Here is a 23425-nt window from a genome sequence, read left to right as displayed (position 1 = left end):
TGATAACTAGGCATAACTCATATCTCTACCCAGAGGTGGAAGCAGACTAAAATAATATGTCTACACTACGAAATTAGGTCGATTTTATAGAAGTCGATGTTTAGCAACCGATTTTATACAGTCCCCACTAAGTGCATTAGGTCGGCGGAGTGTGTCCTGAATACCATGGCTAGCATCGACTCACAGAGTGGTGTACTGTGGGTAGCTATCCCACAGTCCCCGCTGCCCATTGGAATAATGGGTTAAGTTCTCAATGCCTGATGGGGCAAAAACATTGTCACGGTTCGTTTTGGGTACATGTTGTCAGTCTCCCCTCCCTCTCTCCTTGAAAGCAATGGCAAACAGTCATTTCATGCCTTTTTTTCCCCGGGTTATCTGTGCAGACGCCATAGTACAGCAAGCATGGATCCCACTCAGCTGCATACTGCTTTTGTGAGCATTGTAAATACCTCGCACATTATCTTGCAGTATGTGCAGAGCCTAACTAGGAGCCGCTAGCACGAGGAAGATTGTGAGGAGGACATGGACACACACGTTCCTAAAAGCATGGGATGTGGTAATTAGGATATCATGGCAGCATTGGGGCATGTTGATACAGTGGAATGCCGATTCTGGGCCCAGCAAACAAGCACAGACTGGTGGGACCGCATAGTATTGCAGGTATGGGATGATTCATAGAATCATAGAATATCAGGCTTGGAAGGGACCTCAAAAGGTCATCAAGTCCAACACCCTGCTCAAAGCAGGACCAATCCCCAACTAAATCATCCCAGCCAGGGCTTCGTCAAGCCTGACCTGAAAAACCTCTAAGGAAGAAGATTCCACCTAATATACAACCTAAACCTCCCCCACTGCAACTTGACACCATTACTCCTTGTTCTGTCATCTGGTACCACTGAGAACAGTCTAGATCCATCCTCTTTGGAACCCCCTTTCAGGTAGTTGAAAGCAGCTATCAAATCCCCCCTCATTCTTCTCTTCTGCAGACTAAATAATCCCAGTTCCCTCAGCCTCTCCTCATAAGTCATGTGCTCCAGACCCCTAATCATTTTTGTTGCCCTCCGCTGGACTCTTTCCAATTTTTCCACATCCTTCTTCTAGTATGGGGCCCAAAACTAGACACAGTACTCCAATTGAGGCCTCACCAATGCCAAATAGAAGGGAATGATCACGTCCCTCGATCTGCTGGCAGTGCTCCTCCTTATTCAGCCCAAAATGCCGTTAGCCTGCTTGCGAACATGGGAACACTGTTAACTCACATCCAGCTTCTCGTCCACTGTAACTCCTAGGTCCTTTTCTGCAGAACTGCTGCCTAACCACTCGATCCCTAGTCTGTAGCAGTGCATGGGATTCTTCCGTCCTAAGTGCAGGACTCTGACACGTATCAAAAGCTTTGCTAAAGTCAAGGAATAAGACGTCCACTGCTTTCCCCTCATCCACAGAGCCAGTTATCTCGGAATAGAAGGCAATTAGATTAGTCAGGCATGACTTGCCCTTGGTGAATCCATGCTGCTGTTCCTGATCACTTTCTCTCCTCTAAGTGCTTCAGAATTGATTCCTTGAGGACCTGCTCCATGATTTTTCCAGGGACTGAGGTGAAGCTGACTGGCCTGTAGTTCCCTGGATCCTCCTTCTTCCCTTTTTTAAAGATAGGCCCTACATTAGCCTTTTTCCAGTCATCCGGGACCTCCCCCGATCACCATGAGTTTTCAAAGATAATGGCCAATGGCTCTGCATTCACATCCACCAGCTTCTTTAGCACCCTTGGATGCAGCGCATCAGCCCCATGGACTTGTCCAGCTTTTCTAAATAGTCCTGAACCACTTCTTTCTCCATAGAGGGCTGGTCACCTCCTCCCCATACTGTGCTGCCCAATACAGTAGTCTGTGTGTTGACCTTGTTCGTGAAGACAGAGGCAAAAAAAGCATTGAGTACATTAGCTTTTTTCACATCCTCTGTCATTATCTTGCCTCCCCCATTCAGTAAGGGGCCCAAACTTGACCACCTTCTTGTTTCTAACATACCCGAAGAAACCCTTCTTGTTATTTTTAACATCCCTTGCTAGCTGCAACTCCAAGTGTGATTTGGTCTTCCTGATTTCTCTCCTGCATGCCTGAGCAATATTTTTATACTCCTCTCTGGTCATTTGTCCAAGCTTCCACTTCTTGTAAGCTTCTTTTGTGTATAAGATCAGCAAGGATTTCACTGTTAAGCCAAGCTGGGCGCCTGCCATATTTACTATTCTTTCTACACATCGGGATGGTTTGTTCCTGTAAACTCAATAAGGATTCTTTAAAATACAGCCAGCTCTCCTAGACTCCTTTCCCCCTCGTGTTATTCTCCCAGGGGATTCTGCCCATCAGTTCCCTGAGGAAGTCAAAGTCTGCTTTTCTGAAGTCCTAGGTCCGTATTCTGCTGCTCTCCTTTCTTCCTTCTGTCAGGATCCTGAACTCGACAATCTCATGGTCACTGCCTCCCAGGTTCCCATCCACTTTGCTTCCCCTACTAATTCTTCCCTGTTTGTGAGCAGCAGATCAAGAGAGCTCTGCCCCTAGTTGGTTCCTCCAGCACTTGCACCAGGAAATTGTCCCCCTATCCCTTTCCAAAAACTTCCTGGATTGTCTGTGCACCGCTGTATTGCTCTCCCAGCAGATATCGGGGTGATTGAAGTCCCCCATGAGAACCAGGGCCTGTGATCTAGTAACTTCTGTTAGTTGCCTGAAGAAAACCTCATCCACCTCATACCCCTGGTCTGGTGGTATATAGCAGACTCCCACCACGACGTCACCCTTGTTGTTCACACTTCTAAACTTAATCCAGAGACTCTCAGGTTTTTCTGCAGTTTCATACTGGAGCTCTGAGCAATCATCCTGCTCTCTTACATACAATGCAACTCCCCCACCTTTTCTGCCCTGCCTGTCCTTCCAGAACAGTTTATATCCATCCATGACAGTTCTCCAGTCATGTGAGTTATCCCACCAAGTCTCTGTTATTCCAATCACATCATAATCCCTTGACTGTGCCAGGACTTCCAGTTCTCCCTGCTTGTTTCTCAGGCTTCTTGCATTTGTATATAGGCACTTAAGATAACTCGCTGATCGTCCTGCTTTCTCAGTATGAGGCAGGAGTTCTCCCCTCTTGCGCTCTCCTTCTTGTGCTTCCTCCTGGTATCCCACTTCCCCATTTACCTCAGGGCTTTGGTCTCCTTCCCCCAGTGAACCTAGTTTAAAGCCCTCCTCACTAGGTTAGCCAGCCTGCGTGCGAAGATGCTCTTCCCTCTCTTCGTTAGGTGGAGCTCATCTCTGCCTAAAAATCCTTCTTCTTGGAACACCATCCCATCATCACAGAATCCAAAACCTTCTTTCCGACACCACCTGTGTACCATTCGTTGACTTCCACGATTTGACGATCTCTACCCGGGCCTTTTCCTTCCACAGGGAGGATGGACGAGAACACCACTTGCGTCTCAAACTCCTTTATCCTTCTCCCCAGAGCCAGATAGTCTGCAGTGATCCGCTCAAGTCATTCTTGGCAGTATCATTGGTGCCCATGTGGAGAAGCAGGAAGGGGTAGCGATCTGAGCGCTTGATAAGTCTCGGCAGTCTCTCAGTCATATCGTGAATCCTAGCTCTTGGCAAGCAGCACAATTCTCAGTTTTCCCGGTCGAGGCAGCAGATAGATGACTCAGTCCCCTTTAGGAGGGAGTCCCCGACCATCACCACCTACCTCCTTCTCTTGGGAGCGGTGGTCATGGAACCTACATCCCTAGGACAGTGCATCTCATGCCTTCAATCGGTGGAGTCTCCTTCTGCTCCCTTCCCTCAGATGTATCATCTAGTCCACTCTCCGCATTAGTACCTGTGGAGAGAACATGAAAACGGTTGCTCACCTGTATCTGCATTGCTGGTACATGGATGTTCCTCTTTCTTCTTCTGGAGGTCACATGCTGCCAATTTTCTTCACTGTCCTTCTGTCCCCGTTGTCCAGCCTGCTCTGATTCTTCAGAATGTTGTGCCCATAGAAGCATATCCTGACGTCTGTCCAAGAAATCTTCATTTTCTCTTATGAAACGCAGATACTTGTTTCTCCAGACCTTGAACCTTCTCTTCCAATATGGAGACCAGCTTGCAGTTTGTACAGACAAAGTTGCTTCTGTCCTGTGGAAGAAAGACAAACATGGCATATCCTGTGCAGGTCACAACAGCTGAACGCTCACCATCTATATTACTTTCCTTCTCAGATCTTCCTCAGCTGTTGAAGTAACTACTCGGAGAAGCCTGCAAGATGAAAGCCGCAGTGGGCTCTCCCCAGGCGAACGCCCAGTCAAACTCCCTCTGTTAGCCACTCTATGATTCTATGAACTCTATGTACTCTGTTTATGCTGTGGGTGGTTTCCTATTGGCACTGTTGAAATCTTAGCCCCAATCTTGTAAAATCGTGCAGAACTTTAATGGGATTTGCAAGAGTAAAGCTACTCATATGTCTTAAATGCAGGATCAGAGCCATAAATGGTGCAAAGTGGCTCAAACCTATCTAAAGATTTTCTTGAAGAAAACTAGGGTGACTAGATGTCAATATTAGGGGCTTTGTTTTTTATAAGCGACTATTACCCTCCCCCGCCCAATCCTGATTTTTCACACTTGCTATCTAAAGAAAGCATAAAATGGAGTCAAAGAAATTGTGTAAACTAGTTTGCTTACGTGGTAGTTTGTTATATGCTGGTTTGTTTATGGCATGATGAACTGCTGATTAGTTGTTTTCAGAAGTCCAGAGAGGTTGCAGAAACAGACTAGAATCTTCTCACAATCAGGGGAGTCTCCATACATAGCCTCTGGAATTTCTTTTGATTGAGCAATTTTGATAGGACAAGGTTGTTGCCACCCCTTCGGGCCATTTCTTGGCTGGGGAGCATTTGGCATCTTACATAGCATGTAGGAGGTGTCAAAATCATTATTACATGTACCAAGTGGCATTGATTTTTTTTTTTAACTTTATTCATGATTTTTCATTGCTTGGAGTTGGCAGTTCTGCTTTAAACCTTGTCTAGTCTGGAAGAAACTGTGCTCTTTTAAAACATGTTGGCTTCCACACTACTATGCACAGCATGTAAAATTTAAAAGTCTTTGCCAAATCAGGACCTGAGTGCATACTCATGTGACCTTGCTGAATGGGTATTAATAATGATTACAGCAATTTCCTCTCTGCAAGAAATAATTGTATTGTCACCAGACAGCATGTTTTTACTTTGGTCTGGTGTACACTGTAGATAGGATTGCCAACTTTCTAATCGCACAAAACTGAACACCGTTGACCCGTCCCTTCCCTAAAGCCCCGCATCTTCTCCGAGGCTGTACCCCCACTCACTCTATCCTCCCTCCCTCTGTCACTCGCTCTCTCCCACCCTCACTCACTTTCACTGGACTGGGGCAGGGGGTTGGGGTGTGGGAAGGGGTGAGGGCTCCGGCTGGGGGTATGGGTTCATAGAATCATAGAATATCAGGGTTGGAAGAGACCTCAGGAGGTCATCTAGTCCAATCCCCTGCTCAAAGCAGGACCAATCCCCAACTAAATCATCCCAGCTAGGGCTTTGTCAAGCCTGACCTTAAAAACCTCTAAGGAAGGAGATTCCGCCACCTCCCTATGTAACCCATTCCAGTGGGGTGGGGCCACAATTGAGGGGTTCAGGGTGCGGGAGGGGGCTCAGGACTGGGACAGAGAGTTTGGGTGTGGGAGGGGGTGAGGTCTTCGGCTGGGGGGGTGCATGCTCTGGAATGGGGCTGGGGATGAGGGATTTGGGGTGAAGGAGGGGGCTCCAGGCTGGGGTCGAGGTGTTCGGAGTGCGGGAGAGGGCTCAGGGCCGAGGCGGGGGTAGGGGTGTGGTAGGGGATGTGGGCTCTAGCTGCGGGTGTAGGCTCTGGGATGGGGTTGGGAATGAGGAGTTTCGGGTGCAGGCGGGGATATGGGCTCTGGGAGGGAATTTGGGTGCAGGAGTGAGCTCAGGGATGGGATAGGGGGTTGGGGTGCAGGAGGGAGTGTGGGGCTCTGGGAGGGAGTTTGGGTGCGGGAAGAGGCTCAGGGCTGGGGTAGGGGGTTGGGGTACAGGAGGGGTTGCAGGCTCTGGGAGGGAGTTAGGGTGTTGGAAGGGGTTTCAACTTGGGCCGGGGATTGGGGTGTGGGAGGGGATTCAGGGTGTGGGCTCTAGCTGGGTGGCACTTACCTAAGGGAGCTCCCAGAAGTGGCCAGCATGTATGGACGGCTCCTAGGCAGAGGGGCCAGGGAGTTCTGCCCATGCCCGCAGGCGCCGCCCCCACAGCTCTCAATGGCCATGGTTCCTGGCCGATGGGAGCTGCGAAGCCGGCGCTCAGGGTGAGGGCAGCATGTGGAGCCCCCTGACCCCGCTGCCTAGGAGCCGGACATGCCGGCCACTTCTGGGAGCCACGCAGAGCCAGGGCAGGCAAGGAGCCTGCCTTAGCCCTGCTGTGCTGCCAACCAAACTTTTAGCAGTCTGGTCAGCGGTGCTGACTGTAGCCGCCAGGGTCCCTTTTTGACCCGGCGTTCCAGTCAAAAACCAGATGCCCGGCGACCCTAACTGCAGAGTTAAATTGGCACAAGGCAGCTTACGTCGCTCTAACTATGGAAGTGTCTACACTTAAATTTCGCTTCAGCTGACATTACTGCCCCGCTATGCCCACTTGATAACTTCATCTCCATGAGAGATGTAGAGTCAAAATCGATATAGTTTGGTCAACACAGCATTAGTGTAGACACGGCAGTGCTTATGTCGACTATTACTAGCTTTCAGGAGCCACCGCTGACAGTACAATCAATACAAGTACTGCTGGTGAGGATGTGCACCGCCAGCACAATGAGCAAAGTATAGACATGCACAAGCTATGTAATTACAGCGGCAGCCAGGGCTATCCCTACGGGGATATGGGGCCCAGGACACCCCTTCTCCCCCGACCTGGAGGGGGGGGACCCTGATTTGCCATACCCTAGGGATGGCTCTGGAGGCAGCTGTATGCTAACATAAGTTAGGTCGACTTAATTTTGTAGTGTAAACATGGCCCTTGTCTCAGATACCAAGTATGTCACTTTTCCTAATAATTTTATCAACTGGGAATTGGATTGTGATCTTTAAAAAGCAAACAAACACACACACAATGCATGGACAAAAGAAAAAATGTGAATCTGTTATATGGCAAATTCCTTTAAAATTGACGTAGTGCTTAGAATACCAGCATATCAATTGCTTCAAAAGCTGCTATAAGAGTGTAGGCAGTTTATAGGGTTTCTAGCAAGGATTTGTTTATCAAGCATGTCTAATAAATACCAGTGTAGTCAGTGATTAGAAGGGTAGTTGTACATATAATTTAACACATTTTCCTTAATATAATATTCTAATGAATGTAGCTTTGTCACCTACATTAGTTGATAATGTGACAGTACTCACTGACTGCAAGAAATTACATCATAATGAGCCATGTAACGTGAGACAGTGATTTTCATATGCAAAAAAGAATGTTTTCTGTCCATTTTGTTTTAAAAGAGATTCCTTCTAACTTTTTGAAAATGTAACCAAACTATTTTACCAAAAAATTGGTCTGTTTCATGCAGAGCTTTTGAATATGTTAAAAATTGGTGAATCCCAGGCAGACCCCATTTTATAAATCAAACAATCCTTGTATTCTAAAGACTAGTCTTACAGCTGTATGCTCTGCATTACAAAATTCTATTGTGTTTAAACATGATTGTGATCAAGTTAGCTGACCGAAAGATGACCGTAATTTGCCCTACTCTACATTGGCTGGGTCAATTGTGATCAGCATTATGTCAGCTAATTCTTCACACTTATATTCCAATACAAGAAAATCCTCCAGTATAAATAGACAAGCCCCCTTAGATTTATTCAGTATAATTACATCCACTTAATGGACAAATGAAGGGGGGGGAAGTCCAAGCAGACACAATAACGTCATAGTATAGTATCCTCACAAACAACTAAAACAGCTAATTCCAGTTTTATTGGATGCCATTACATAATTTGACTCATAAATATCACAACAATAGTGTTTTATTGAAACTGGGGAAGAAAAAAAGGGAGGGTGTGAAGGGAAATGGTATAACTGTCTTTCTTATTTTAATGACTTTATTTTTAATTTTAAACTTTTCCATGTGATGTGATGAGGTATGACCCATTTAAATAATTTGTTCAGTTGTGATTTGTGAGACCATTCAGTGGGGTATTGGTCCTGTACCTGGTAATGCACCTGTCATTGGTCACTGTCGGTACACAGGGTACTGGGCTGGATGGACCTTTGGTCTTACCCAGTATGGCCGTTCTTATGTTCTTATGTTGAGATCAGTGATACCCAGACGGCTAATAAGGAGCCATGGTCTGCTTGGTGAGAAGGATTGAAATGGGGTATAGGGATACAATCATGCCGTTAGGCCCTGAATCTGCACAGATTAAGCAAATACTTAACTTTACATACTGTGAATAGTCTCAATGATGCTCAGTGCATATAGCTGAGCATGTGCGTAAGTCTTTACACCAGTGGTTCTCAATCAGGAGTGCGTGTACTCCTGGGGGTACATGGAGGTCTTCCAGGGGGTACATCAACTCATTTAGATATTTGCCTAGTTTTACAACAGGCTACAAAAAAAGCACTAGCGAAGTCAGTACAAACTAAAATATCATACAGACAATGACTTGTTTATACTGCTCTATATACTATACACTGAAAGATAAGTACAATATTTATATTCTAATTGATTTATTTTGTAATTATATGGTAAAATGAGAAAGTAAGCCATTTTTCAGTAATAGTGTGCTGTAAAACTTTTGTATTTTTATGCCTGATTTTGTAAGTAAGTAGTTTTTAAGTGAGGTGAAACTTGGGGGTACGCAAGACAAATCAAGCTCCTGAAAGGGGTATAGTAGTCTGGAAAGGTTGAGAGCCACTGCTTATTTACATGATCAGGGCCTTACTTGGTATGGTCACGTGTAGAGGGTCAGTTATATTTTGTTGGTTTTTAATAAATATAAATTAACACCCTGTGGACGATACTGGAAAAGGATATTTTTTAAAAATACCTCAGTCCCCAAAAAGAACAATGTTCTTAGGTTTTGTACAGGCAGAGAAAATTTCACCTATAGGCAACATCTGTTGGAAATGTTCAGGTTCACGTGAGTGCAACTGAATGCCCAGTTTGGGGCGCAATAGCCAGTTTTAGGTATGCAGTTCAAGTACAATTCTTTTGTGTTAATAATGTTACCTCAGTATCATTTCCTAACTCAGGAACTGGGCCCTGATTCATGAAAGAATTTACTGTATTTTCTGGCGTATAAGACTACTTTTTAACCCAGGAAAATCTTCTCAAAAGTCGGGGGTCGTCTTATACGCCGGGTGTCGTCTTATAGGGCGGGTGCTGAAACTTCCGAGCCGGACTGGAGAATCTGCGGTCGCCGCATATGGTGGGGGGAGCTCAAAAACGGCCGCGGCCACATCCCCGCCCGATGACGAGGTGAGGGGGCGCCTCACCGGGAAGGTGTAAGTGAAGGGCGGAGCAAGCTGCAGGCGTCCGGGACGCCCGGGGTATGGAAAAAAGAGATAGAGCGGCGCTGTGCCCAGAAAAACACGCCTCTTTCACCCGTCTGGCCCGCCCTTGTATCCTATTACCGTACCTCCTTCTCTGCCTCTCAGATCTTGCTCCTGAGGACTGCAGTGAAGCGGCGCAGGCGCGCATGTGCGAGATCTGAGAGGCAGAGAAGGAGGTAATAGGATACAAGGGCGGGCCAGACAGGTGAAAGAGGCGTGTTTGCGCTACTGCTCTGATAGTCTTGGAGACAGGGAGGGCTGGGCAGGCAGGGAGAGCTGACCAATCCAAGCAGGCTTTGTATACAACAACCAGCCAATCGCCGGTAAGGTACATCGCTTGCCGTGATTGGCTGGTTGTTGTATACTGGGTACCACATACAGTACAGCACCAGTATCTGTACCTGTTCATACAGTATAGCACCAGTACATACAGTACAGTATACAAATGTCCAACAGTCAAAACCCCATCATGACTCCACCAGCAAGAAGAAAGAAATATGAAGCCAGTTTCAAACTTAAAGTTGTAAACTTTGCCATGGAACATAATAACTGCACTGCTGCAAGACAATATGGAGTAACAGAAAAGATGGTTCGGGACTGGAAAGCAAATGAAAAAGCATTAAAGAGTATGCCAAGGGGTAAGTGTGCATTAAGAAGAGGCACTCCACATTGGCCAGAACTCGAAAAACATGTAGCAGACATGGTGAATGAGCATCGCCAAAACAGTTATGTAGTGACACGAAATAAAATACATTTGTTTGCACTTCAGTGGGCCAAATCTAACCCAGATCACAGCAACAGATTTAAGGCCACTGTATCCTGGTGTACTAGATTCATGGGAAGGCATAATATGGTACTGAGGCAAAAGATGAAAATTGCCCCAAAATTACCTGCAGATCTTGATAGCAAAGTAAATAGTTTCCATCGATACGTAATACAACAGCGCACTAAACATGGCTATGCGTTAAGTAGTATTGGAAATATGGATGAAACTCCAATGAATTTTGATATGGTTGGAAATAAAACTGTCCATCAAAAAGGTGAAAAAACAATTTTAATTAAAACAACAGGACATGAGAAGTCCAGTTTTACAGTGGTACTAGGATGCACAGCTGATGGCGCCAAACTGAGACCAATGATTATTTTTAAAAGAAAAACAATGCCGAAATTCAAGTTCCCTGTTGGTTGTTTTGTACATGTGAATGAAAAAGGCTGGATGGATGAAGAAGGGGTAAAGCTATGGCTTGATAATGTATGGAGCAGGCGACCAGGTGGACTTATTCAAAAATGTAGTCTACTGGTGTGGGATATGTTCAGGGCTCATTTAACTCCCAGCACCAAGCAAATGCTTGCAAGACTAAACACAGATGCGGCAGTTATTCCTGCAGGATTGACATCGTTGGTACAGCCACTGGATGTGTGCCTAAACAAGCCATTTAAAGATCGCATTCAAGAACAGTGGAATGAATGGATGGTTAGCGGCGAAAAGTCATTCACAAAAGGAGGAAACATGTGTGCTCCACAGTTGGATGTTTTGTGCAAGTTTATCATAAAAGCCTGGAATGATATTGATGCAGAAACAGTAATCAAGTCTTTCAAGAAGTGTGGCATATCAAATTCATTAGATGGTATGGAGGACGACTACTTGTGGCAAGATGAAGAGGAAGCCGAAGCTGAGACCACACTATCTGATACGGATTTCGATCCATACGATGACTGCCTTACAAATGTATCACAAGATGTCATTGATGTACTTATGATATCAGATGACGAACAGGAGGATTTTGAAGGCTTTTAAAGGGAAACTGTCACGCCAGCAAAACCTGTAAAAATACCGTAGCTTGCAGTTATGATGGGCGTTGCTAACTCGCCGGGGACTTGCCCGGCACTTGCTCTCTCTCTCTTGTTTGTTATCTTCCTCCTATCATCATCAGTTCCAGTTTGGTTGACAGCTTAGAAAACAAACAGCATAGCAGCTCCCATGGGTTTATTGTCTTATCCTTCCTTTCAGCTTTAGAGTGAATTAGGAAAAGTTTAATCCACTTGCACTGTTTTATGTTTACATGTTTGATGACAAACAGCCTTATGTTTATAAGTGACAGTTTTCCTGCTAAGTACCTGCATGTCATAAGCATTTGAATTAAAATTACCATATTGAAATCAAATCTGATGTTTTTTTAATTTTTTTTTGGTGTGCGTTGGAAGAGGGGTAGTCTTATACGGCGAGTATATCCCAAACTCTATATTTTAACTGGAAAAGTTGGGGATCGTCTTATACGCCCAGTCGTCTTATACGCCGGAAAATACGGTAAGCATTTACACAACTTTAAGTCAATGAAACTTAAGAACATGCTTAAGAACTTTTCTGTGTTGCATTGGACTTAGTGTGCTTTCAGAATTGTGTAACTGGCCCTGAAGTCATTTGGATCATGCCCTTAAAAACAAAGGAAAGATTTACATATTTTTCTTAAGTTATTGTATTCTGAAATGCATGGATGAGAATGTGTAACATTTTTTGAAATCCTGTTTTAAGACCTGAGACTGTTCAGAAACGTGGGCCCAGTAATAGCAGTCTTTACAGAAGAGAGAGAAACGTGCTTTACCGTATGTACCACTCTGAAATTACTTTTGTTTTTCTTGTTGTCCTGCAGGCAGCTGTGGCAAAGAGGATAAACTGATCTAAATCTATTTTGCTTTGAATTTTAAAAGGAGTCTAAAGACAAAAATAACCCAGTAATTTAGAAGCCTTCACAATGACTTAAATAAAAGCTTGTAAACCAATTATTAATAATACATTACCTGGAGTGATTTATAATTAAATGAAATGAACAAACTGAGATTCAAGACAGTTGCAATACTTGAGTCTGCTAAGCCCTAATAAAAGAAACACATTCCAATTGTAAGGGACTGGGGCATAGGCAGTGTTGCATAGCGGTCACAGTTAGGCTGATGTCCACAAGTCAATGACAGCCACAAGGCAGCAATCAGAGAGCAGGGAATAGAGTAATCACTAGAGCTGGGATCAATAAGCAAGAGTCAGGCTCAGAGTCAGGCTGGCATCAGAGATCAGAGTTAGTTGCTAGGCTGGAATCAGAAGACAAGAGTCAGGGTGGGAGTCAGAAACTGGAGATTCTGAAAGCAACGTGAGATCTGGGATCTGGCATCACAACAGGCCAGAAACCTGTGTGGTGTCCAGACAATTCCCTGGGGCACCCTCCAGGGTTAAATAGTGAGCATGAGCCAGGGGTGAAAGTAACTTACAGGACTTACCGGTACAGCTGGAGTCCTCAGGGGGGCGTGGCCTCATCCGGAAGAGGCGGGGCCTCTCAAGATTTAAGGGCCCTGGGGCACTGGCTGTGGCTGGGAGCCCCAGGGCCTTTAAATCAACCCGGGGCTCCCAGCTGCAGAGGTGGCTGGAAGCCCCCGGGGCTCACGGGCCAATTAAAGGGCTCGGGGCTCCAGCTGCCACAGAGCTCCAGGACCTTTAAATCCCCACCGGAGCTCCGGTGGGGATTTAAAGGGCTCGGGGCTCCCAGCAGCGTCGGGAGCTCTGGGCCCTTTAAATCCCAGCCCCAGCCCGGCCGCCATAGCTGCAGGCAAGATTCAAAGGGCTCTTGGCTCCCACTTTGGCAGGGAGCTCCGAGCCCTTTAAATCCTGGCCCCCGCTGCGGAAGCCGGTGCAGTCCGGCACAGCGTACCGGCAAGAGCCAGTACGCCGTACCGGCTTACTTTCACCTCTGGCATGAGCCAATCAGAGGGCTGCAGGGTGCTATCATTCTGGAGTCCAGTCCTCTTCCCTCATGGCAGGACCAAATACTATCTAGACCATCCCTGATAGACATTTATCTAACCTACTCTTAAATATCTCCAGAGATGGAGATTCCACAACCTCCCTAGGCAGTTTATTCCAATGTTTAACCACCCTGACAGTTAAGAACTTTTTCCTAATGTCCAACCTAAACCTCCATTGCTGCAGTTTAAGCCCATTGCTTCTTGTTCTATCCTTAGAGGCTAAGATGAACAAGTTTTCTCCCACCTCCTTATGACACCCTTTTAGATACCTGAAAACTGCTATCATGTCCCCTCTCAGTCTTCTCTTTTCCAAACTAAACATACCCAATTCTTTCACCCTTCCTTCATAGGTCATGTTCTCAAGACCTTTAATCATTCTTGTTGCTCTTCTCTGGACCCTCTCCAATTTCTCCACATCTTTCTTGAAATGTGGTGCCCAGAACTGGACACAATACTCCAGCTGAGGCCTAATCAGCGCAGAGTAGAGCGGAAGAATGACTTCTCGTGTCTTGCTCACAACACACCTGTTAATACATCCCAGAATCGTGTTTGCTTTTTTTGCAACAGCATCACGTTGTTGACTCATATTTAGCTTGTGGTCCACTATAACCCCTAGATCCCTTTCTGCCATACTCCTTCCTAGACAGTCTCTTCCCATTCTCTATGTGTGGAACTGATTGTTCCTTCCTAAGTGGAGCACTTTGCATTTGTCTTTATTAAATGTCATCCTGTTTACCTCAGACCACTTCTCCAATTTGTCCAGATCATTTTGAATTTTGACCCTATCCTCCGAAGGAGTTGCAATCCCTCCCAGTTTGGTATCATCTACAAACTTAATAATCGTACTTTCTATGCCAATATCTAAGTCGTTGATGAAGATATTGAACAGAGCCGGTCCCAAAACAGACCCCTGTGGAACCCCACTCATTATACCTTTCCAGCAGGGTTGGGAACCATTAATAACTGCTCTCTGAGTATGGTTATCCAGCCAGTTATGCACCCACCTTATAGTAGCCCCATCTAAGTTGTATTTGCCTAGTTTATCGATAAGAATATCATGCAAGACCGTATCAAATGCCTTACTAAAGTCTAGGTATACCACATCCACCGCTTCTTGCTTATCCACAAGACTCGTTATCCTATCAAAGAAAGCTATCAGATTAGTTTGACATGATTTGTTCTTTACAAATCCATGCTGGCTATTCCCTATCACCTTACCACCTTCCAAGTGTTTGCAGATGATTTCCTTAATTACTTGCTCCATTATCTTCCCTGGCACTGAAGTTAAACTAACTGGTCTGTAGTTTGTGGGTTGTTTTTATTCCACTTTTTGTAGATGGGCACTATGTTTGCCCTTTTCCAGTCTTCTGGAATCTCTCCTGTCCCCCATGATTTTCCAAAGATAATAGCTAGAGGCTCAGATACCTCCTCTGTTAGCTCCTTGAGTATTCTAGGATGCATTTCATCAGGCCCTGGTGACTTGCAGGCATCTAACTTTTCTAAGAGATTTTTAACTTGTTCTTTTTTTATTTCATCTGCTAAACCTACCCCCTTCCCATTAGCATTCACTATGTTAGGCATTCCTTCAGACTTCTTGGTGAAGACCGAAACAAAGAAGTCATTAAGCATCTCTGCCATTTCCAAGTTTCCTGTTACTGTTTCTCCCTCTTCACTGAGCAGTGGGCCTACCCTGTCTTTGGTCTTCCTCTTACTTCTAATGTATTGATAAAAAAGTCTTCTTGTTTCCCTTTATTCCCGTAGCTAGTTTGAGCTCATTTTGTGCTTTTGCCTTTCTAATCTTGCCCCTGCATTCCTGTGCTATTTGCCTATATTCATCCTTTGTAATTTGTCCTAGTTTCCATTTTTTATATGCCTCCTTTTTATTTTTTAGATCATGCAAGATCTCGTGGTTAAGCCAAGGTGGTCTTTTACCACATTTTTCTATCTTTCCTACGCAGCGGAATAGCTTGCTTTTGGGTCCTTGATAGTGTCCCTTTGAAAATCTGCCAACTCTCCTCAGTTGTTTTTCCCCTCAGTCTTGATTCCCATGGGACCTTACCTATCAGCTCTCTGAGCTTACCGAAATCCGCCTTCCTGAAATCCATTGTCTCTATTTTGTTGTACTCCCTTCTACCCTTCCTTAGAATTGTGAACTCTATGATTTCATGATCACTTTCACCCAAGCCACCTTCCACTTTCAAATTTTCAACGAGTTCCTCCCTATCTGTTAAAATCAAGTCTAGAACAGCTGACCCCCCCCCCCAGTAGCTTTTTCAACCTTCTGAAATAAAAAGTTGTCTGCAATGCAGTCCAAGAACTTATTGGATAGTCTGTGCCCCGCTGTGTTATTTTCCCAACATGTATTTGGATAGTTGAAGTCCCCTATTACCACCAGATCTTGAGCTTTGGATGATTTTGTTAGTTGTTTGGAAAAAGCCTCATCCACCTCTTCCACCTGGTTAGGTGGCCTGTAATAGACCCCTAGCATGACATCACCCTTGCTTTTTACCCCTTTTAGCCTAACCCAGAGACTCTCACACTTCCGTCTCCAATGTCCATCTCCACCTCAGTCGAAGTGTGTACATTTTTAATATACAAGGCAGCACCTCCTCCCTTTTTCCCCTGTCTATCCTTCCTGAGCAAGCTGTACCCATCCACACCAACATTCCGTGTATTATCCCACCAAGTTTTGGTGATGCCAACAATGTCATAGTTGTACTTATTTATTAGCATTTCCAGTTCTTCCTGCTTATTATCCATACTTCTCGCATTTGTATATAGGCATCTAAGATCCTGATTTGATCTTGCCTCCCAGTTTTGCCCTGACCCTCCTTTCTCTCTGCCATTATAACCCACGCTCCCTCCTATATCCGACCCATCTCCCAAGCCTCCATGTTCTCCACTTACCTGTGGGCTTTGCTCACCTGTCCCCATCGAACCTCGTTTAAAGCCCCCTCACTAGGTTAGCCAGTCTGTGTCCAAACAGGGTCTTTCCCCTCCTCGAAAAGTGAACGCCATCTCTGCCTAGCAGTCCTTCCTGTAATAGCATCCCGTGGTCGAGGAAGCCAAAGCCCTCCTGGTGACACCATCTTCGCAGCCAGGCATTCACCTCCACGATGCACCTGTCTCTGCCTGGGCCCCTACCATTGACAGGAAGGATGGAAGAGAATACCACCTGTGCTCCAAACTCCTTCACCCGTACTCCCAGAGCCCTGTAGTCACTCTTGATCCACTCAGTGTCACACCGCGCAGTATCATTTGTGCCCACTTGGATGAGTAGCATGGGGTAGTAGTGGATAATCCTCGACAATGCCTCCATAACGTCTCAGATACGGGCCCCCGGCAGGCAGCATACCTTCCGAGATTAAATGTCAGGGCGACAGATGGGCACCTCTGTCCCCCTCAGAAGAGAGTCTCTGACCACCACTACCCTACGTTTCCTATTCGCAGTGGTGGCAGCAGACCCCCCACAGCTTTAGGGGTACGAGGCTTCTCCTCCTCTGCTGTAGGGGGTGATTCCTTCTCTCCTGTATCAAGAAGAGCAGTTACCTATTACCATGGCGGGAGGGTTTGTAGCAGGGGTGGAGCACTGCCTGCTGCCAGAGTAACCAGCTGCCAGCATCCACCCTGAGCCATCTCCTCCTCCACAAGTGGTGTATCAGCAGTCCTGTGCACTGGGACAGCTACCTCAGCTGTCTCCACATGGAGACTGTCCAGGAATTGCTCGTGGATTCGGATGCTCCTCAACCTAGCCACCTCCTCCTGTAGCTCTCCCACCTGCTGCCTGAGAGATGTGCCAATAGAACATTCATATCACACCACACCATTGTTTATTCTGTGCCAAATCCTAAAGCACCCCAATGCTTCTTGATCTGTTCGGGCTTGACTGATCTTCAGGTTGTCATGATGGTACAATAAGGGGTGCAGAGTACAGAGGGTCTTGACTAGTCAGGAAGGCCCAGCTCTACCAAGGTATTTAGGCTCCTAGCTTCCAGTGAAATCCAGTATATTTGTGTAAAGGGGCCAAAGTGCTTTAGACATTTCACTGTCTCTGCGGATCCTGACACTCACTTCTCCTGTGCAGGATCCATAGAGGCCACTACTATCCTGGGGCAGCAGAAGCCCCAACAGAGTCACTTGTGTGGAGTGAAGAAATAAAAGTATTTAGGAATCAAGGTTCTTACTGTGAACCCTCCAAAAACTTGATAGAAAGGATATTAGGAATTTTACGAATCAGGAAACATCAGGGGCCCTCTCTCCTTCTCCCTGAGAATGGGGTGTTTGGGGACCAATCAGATTGCTAGTTGAATGCTCTGTGTATATTGTTACATATATATGGTACCACCAAAAAGAAAAAGAAAAAGAAAGGGAGATGCAACGTGACCAAGTTAAAATATAATACTTACAGTGTTAATCAACCAGCAAATAAGTACATTATATACCATGGATTATAGCATACCATTGATGTCCAAGCAGAACTCCCTGTTGAAATCAGTGAGGAGTTGTGATTAAAAAAAATCAATGGTATTATGGTCTTGTGGACTGTATTTTACTTCAGACAGAATTTGGAATTCTAATTAACTTATTTTATCACTTGATTGAAATATTTTCCTGGCCTGTCAATTTCTTTTGTCTGAAGTAGTGCACTATAGCTTTTTTCCTGAACTGCTGTCCTATGCCTAGATCAGAAGTCATTCCAAAATGGTCATTTAAGAGACATATAGCAGAGAAGACCTGCTTAGCAACAAGTGCACCAGCAATAAATTCCTCCAGAGCTTTAAAGCTAAACAAAATTCATACATGTTTAATTTTTTTTTCTGCAAAGTAGAAGAGATATGCACAATAGATGAGTGTTCCTATTTTCTCTGTAACTGGCAAGTAATTGAACCAATAACAATGAAAAGATTTTTGTGATCCTTTCTCACTGACTTGTCCTCCCTTGCAGCTTTTTTCTCTCTCCACAGTAATAAATAAATAAATAAATAAAACAAAAACCCTCTATGGCTGAGATAGGGCCTGAATCTGCACCACTTAAGTCAAAGGGAGCTTTGTCATTGATTTCAGTAGGTGCAGGATCAGGTCTATAATTATTAGAAAACACTAATTACTCAATTAAAACTAGCTAGATATGCAGAAGTATAGAGGTTCTTAAATTTACCTACTTTCCCTATAAGAAAATGGAATGTTCCCAAAGGAGCATAAGTTTGTCTGGAAGATTGACAGTCGCCATTCAGGTACCTGAATAAGTAAGTAACTAGACGTGGGACCTTTATCTCATCCATCTAAACATAATTCTAAAATTTGGGGAAACTTTGCAGACTGCAACACTTTCTTGCATCAATGAGTGATATTAATGGAACTACTCACGGAATAAGGTGCTGCTCAACATAAAGAAGAGTATCAGAATCTGGCCCTCTTAATATCAAGATGATAAGCTTTCTGCTTCAATGTATGATTCAAATCTCACTTGCAGTATTCAAAATTTCCTTTCACAAGCTACAGTGTGTGTTCTGATGCCACTCATCTAATTAAAAAATTAAACCCATATCTTTATGGGCAATCATTGTCCATTTATTTCATAATTGAAATTATAAATTTAAATATTACTCTTAATTAAAAGAGGTCTAGGAATAAATATCTAACCCATGAAGAGCAAGTACTTAATACAAATTGAAAGGGATTTGTGCGGGCTCCAAGTATGAGAAATGAATTCATCATAAATCCGATGATGCAGCTATCTACAAAATAGGTTACAGAATGATTTGTTGTGTAATTATTCCATAAATATTAGACATGTCATTTAGACCATTTGGTACCACAATCTATAACAGATTAGCATTGTGTTAACAACTAAATTTGACAGCCTTACTCCATAATCTACTGTAATAGTTTTAACTGAATTTTTTAGCCTAACAACTGTGCCCTCATCTGAAACAGAAAAACTAGGTTAATGCAATTTCCTAAAAGCTAATAACAAGATTTCCAATATTAACAGTAATGTATATTCTAATTATGTAAAAGGTGAAATCCTGAAATCAGCCACCTCATGCTGGGATCCTGTCTGACCTTGCAAACTGCACAGGATCAAATTGAGTTCTTGGATGGGAGAACTCTTAGGAAAACCTAGGTGCAGGAAACATTGGATTTGATTCAGTAGGTGGCACTCTTGTCTCTGAATCTGTACCAGACCAAACTTCTTGCATCATGTTTGAGGACCTCCGCAGTTAGAGCTGGGATTGATTTGCGGTTATTAAAGATCTCTGTTGCTTTATTTTGTAAGAGTAGATGTGTCAATCTTGGTAATCTGGCCAAATTTCAACTAGGCCAAATATAGATTCAGGTGCATAACTTAAAACATCATTTTGGCATTTAGATAACAAGGTATTAGGCTTTGGGTTTTGCGGGATACACAGATTGCTGAAGTTTTGTGAAATTCCTTTTTTCACCTTATCTGGTTAGAAAGCCTTGTACACTCTTCTCACATGGACACAGTCAACATTATCCACTTTCATCATTTCCATGTTTTACTCATAACTCACTCTATCTAGGATTTGACACAACCACTACAAAAATACCAAATCTGGTAACACATATTTCTAAATTCCTCATTAGCAATACAAGTGAATATCACCACAGAAAATCACAGATTCCACTGGCTCCCAATGTGGTTCAAATAGTAATTCTAAGTCTTAGCCCTATGATACAAGGTATTCCTGGAGTTACCGAATACTCCAAAAATTATCCTTCCACAATACCCATTGGTGAATATGTTCCACAGAGTGATGCAGTCAAATAGACCCAGGTTCTGACTATTTGGCAGTGAGAAAACAAATTATTCTTGGGTTTTGGAATCCCTATTGCAGAATTTTTTTCTAGAGATATCAGACTAAGGCTATGACAAGCAGTGAACTGATCAAGGTTCAAAACACACCTTTTCATTGAAGTTTTTCTACAGTATAGATTCATCTTTATGTTTCTTCATTCTTTTGTTTTAAATCATAGCCACACAAAGTCCAGAGGAACAGAATAAGAAAAAACTCAGTCTTTTTGTTGTTGTTTTGGGATTCTGTAATTGTATACAGTAGGTCCTAAAACTACCCCTTAGATTTCAGTGTGATAGGCGGTTTTAAAAGTGCAGAAATATGGAAAGTTAAACTAAAAGAAGTCTCTCTCCATATTTAACTCTTTTAATGGCGTGTGTCCTTTGCACCCGTATTCAAGACCAGAGAAGCATTTGTAGACGTATTTGGAGATATTGTAAACTCTTTGATTAGACAGATTAGATTAGAGTGCAGGAACATTCAACCATTTCATATTAAAGGACTGTTCAACTACGTAAAGGACATGCTCAGGTTCTTGGTTGGATTGGGACCCAAAGTTCAACTTTCCTAACATTCTTTGTGGTCATAGTGTTTTCCATGTGCTCTTTTCTGACAGCAGCCCACATCTTCACTGAACATTTAAAGAGTGGGCCACCTTCTAGCTTACCCATTTGATCTACTGTTCCATACTTTTGTACCCTCTTTCTCTTTCTGAACAGAATTTAGAAGCAAAGCTAGTTTTCCTAATCTCTGAGAATGGTCTATAGGTATTGTCCCCATTCCAACCTAAACACAGATATTTCTTTTAAAAAACAACACTATTACATATCTGAGAGAAAATCAAAGCAAATAAAAGTGAAGTGCTATAAAATCTTATATATTTTTTTCTTCTAATGTCTGGTCAGAAACACCACTGGTAGTAAGTCAGGTAATAATATGTGTGTGTCCTTCAGTCTTACAGTTTCTCTTACTAGGCTCATCTCCAATAGGAAAATTACCTGTTGCTTACAGCAGAAGCTGCAAATAGTTTAAGTGCTAGTGTCGACAGACAAAACTGTTTTCAGCATCAAGAGAAAACATGGCTGAGACCATGTTTCAGCATAAGTCAAATAGAACCTCTCACCTCTTATTAGCATCTCAGTCCCAGTTCCCTGCCCTGCTGTGTCAGGGAAGTCATTCAGTTCTAATATTAAGTCACTTTGGTCCTTAGGTGTAAAGATCCCTTAAAATCCATTGATTTCTAATCAAATACAAGTTATACAATAAGCATTAAGAACAATACCATTTCCATTTTATGTTCTAGTTCTTCCAATACTCAGTTAGTAGACAGCTTGCTTTTCCTCTTCTGTCACTTAGCATGTATCACGTCAACAGAACCCTCTAAATCTTTTGCATACCATTTTGGTCAAAATAAAGTCTGTTTACACAGCTTTGTTGTTGTGATTCCAGATTGAACCATTACGAATTTTCAGACTAGGGTTGCCAACCCTCCCAGTTTCACTGGGAGTCTCCTGGAATCAGGCTCTATCTTCTGGAGGCTACTGCAGCCAAACCAGGAGATTTTAGGCGCTAAAAGTCTAGTGACACAACAGAACTAAGGCAGGCTCGCTGCCTGCCCTGGCCCCACGCTGCTCTCGGAAGCGGCCAGCATGTCCCTGTGGCCCTTGGGGGGGGGGCAGGGGCAGGGATTCTCCGCGCACTGCCCCCACCCCCAGTGCTGACTATGCAGCTCCCTTTGGCCAGGAACTGTGACCAATGGGTGCCCATGGGCAGGGACAGCATGTGGAGACTGCCCCCTGACCCACCGCCTAGGAGCTGCTGCCAGAGGGATGTGCTCGTCGCTTTCGAGAGCCTCCCAAGGTAAGTGACATCCCCTTCACCCCTTCCTGCATCCCAACCCCCTGCCCCAGCCCAGAGCCCACACCCCGCACCCACACTCCCTCACAGAGCCCACACCCCCTCCTGCACCCCAACCCTCTGCCCCAGGCTCAGCCCGGACATTCCGAACCCCTCGCCCCCAGCCCAGAGCTCACACCCCCTTCCACACCTCAACTGCCTACCCCAGCCCAGTGAGGGTGTGGGAGAGCAAGCAACGGAGGGAGGGGGGCTTGAGTGAATGGGGGCAGGGGCTTGGGGAAAGGGCGGGGCAGAGGGTGAGGCAAGGTTGTTTGGGTTTGTGCGATTAGACAGTTGGCAACACTATTTCAGACTAATTTAGCAATCTTGTCATTTCAATTAGGTCGGGTCTATATTGCAGTTTTAGTCAGACTATTGTATACCCAGACAGTCTCAGATCCCTTTACTACTGTTTGTATCAGAGAACAGTATGTGCACTTCAGAAAGGTAGGAAAATATCAAATCACCTCTTTTCTCTCCTTATGAAAGCTTCTGCTGTGCCTAATGCACTGCTTGTTATGGCTGTACAAAGCAGCATCTCTCAGTGGCTGCCAGAAGACATTACTACTAAAAAATTTCACTTATGGCGAGAAGAGGTGGATGAAAAATTCCGAGATATATATAAATAAAAAATGTGGATGACATTTTTTACAAAATATTTAAAAAAAACTTGAAGACTTTGTTGATGTTTTTCAACAAGATGTAAGACATTGGAAAGGGATATAATTTTACAAATCTGAAAGGTTCATTGCAGAGCTAGTGAATGAATGGCAGAAGATGTGTTTTCATGTGTATTTAAACATTTAAAATAAACACAGTAAAACATGAAGGCTGGCAATTGAAATCTCAATTGTTTGGTAGGTGTCACATTACAAGTATGCTGTGACAGGTTAGACCCCCATCCACACCCCCCCCCCCCCCCCCCCCCCCGTCCAGGATGCCACCTGATGTGCTGGGGTTCCACTTCACTTTTGTTCCACCAGCCTGGGCTTCCTCACCCTGTCCTTGCTGTGCCAGGCCCTCAAGCCTTCTCTAGCACACACACACAGGTAAGGCCACATCCAGCTGCAGACACAGACTGAAATCACCTCTCTGTGGGAGGATTCAGCTTGGGACTTTACACCTTCTTTGGGCCCGGGGTGCCACTGCTGCTCGAGGACTGCTGCTCGAGGACAGCGCCCAGGACCGCCGCTGCTCCAGCGGTGCCTGGGGCTGCCCAAGCAGCAGCTGACCTTGGGACTGCCCCAGCTGCTCGGCCAGCCCTCACGGAATCCTTAATTATTGGCCCTGGAGAAAGGGTGTGATTTTGTAGTT

The 23425-nt window shown here is 44.5% G+C and overlaps 1 protein-coding gene across 9 annotated transcripts in view; it reads left to right on the top strand.

The window, feature by feature from the left end:
* The window catches only part of STS (steroid sulfatase), a 175420-nt gene that overhangs the window by 964 nt on the left and 151031 nt on the right, over window positions 1-23425 (top strand). The gene's annotated exons all lie outside the window — the stretch shown is intronic.

Source organism: Chrysemys picta, chromosome 1 (genome assembly GCF_011386835.1).
Source record: "Chrysemys picta bellii isolate R12L10 chromosome 1, ASM1138683v2, whole genome shotgun sequence".
Lineage (NCBI taxonomy): Eukaryota > Metazoa > Chordata > Testudines > Emydidae > Chrysemys > Chrysemys picta.
The sequence above is the reverse complement of the archived record's forward strand: the minus strand, read 5'-3'. Positions and strand labels throughout refer to the sequence as shown.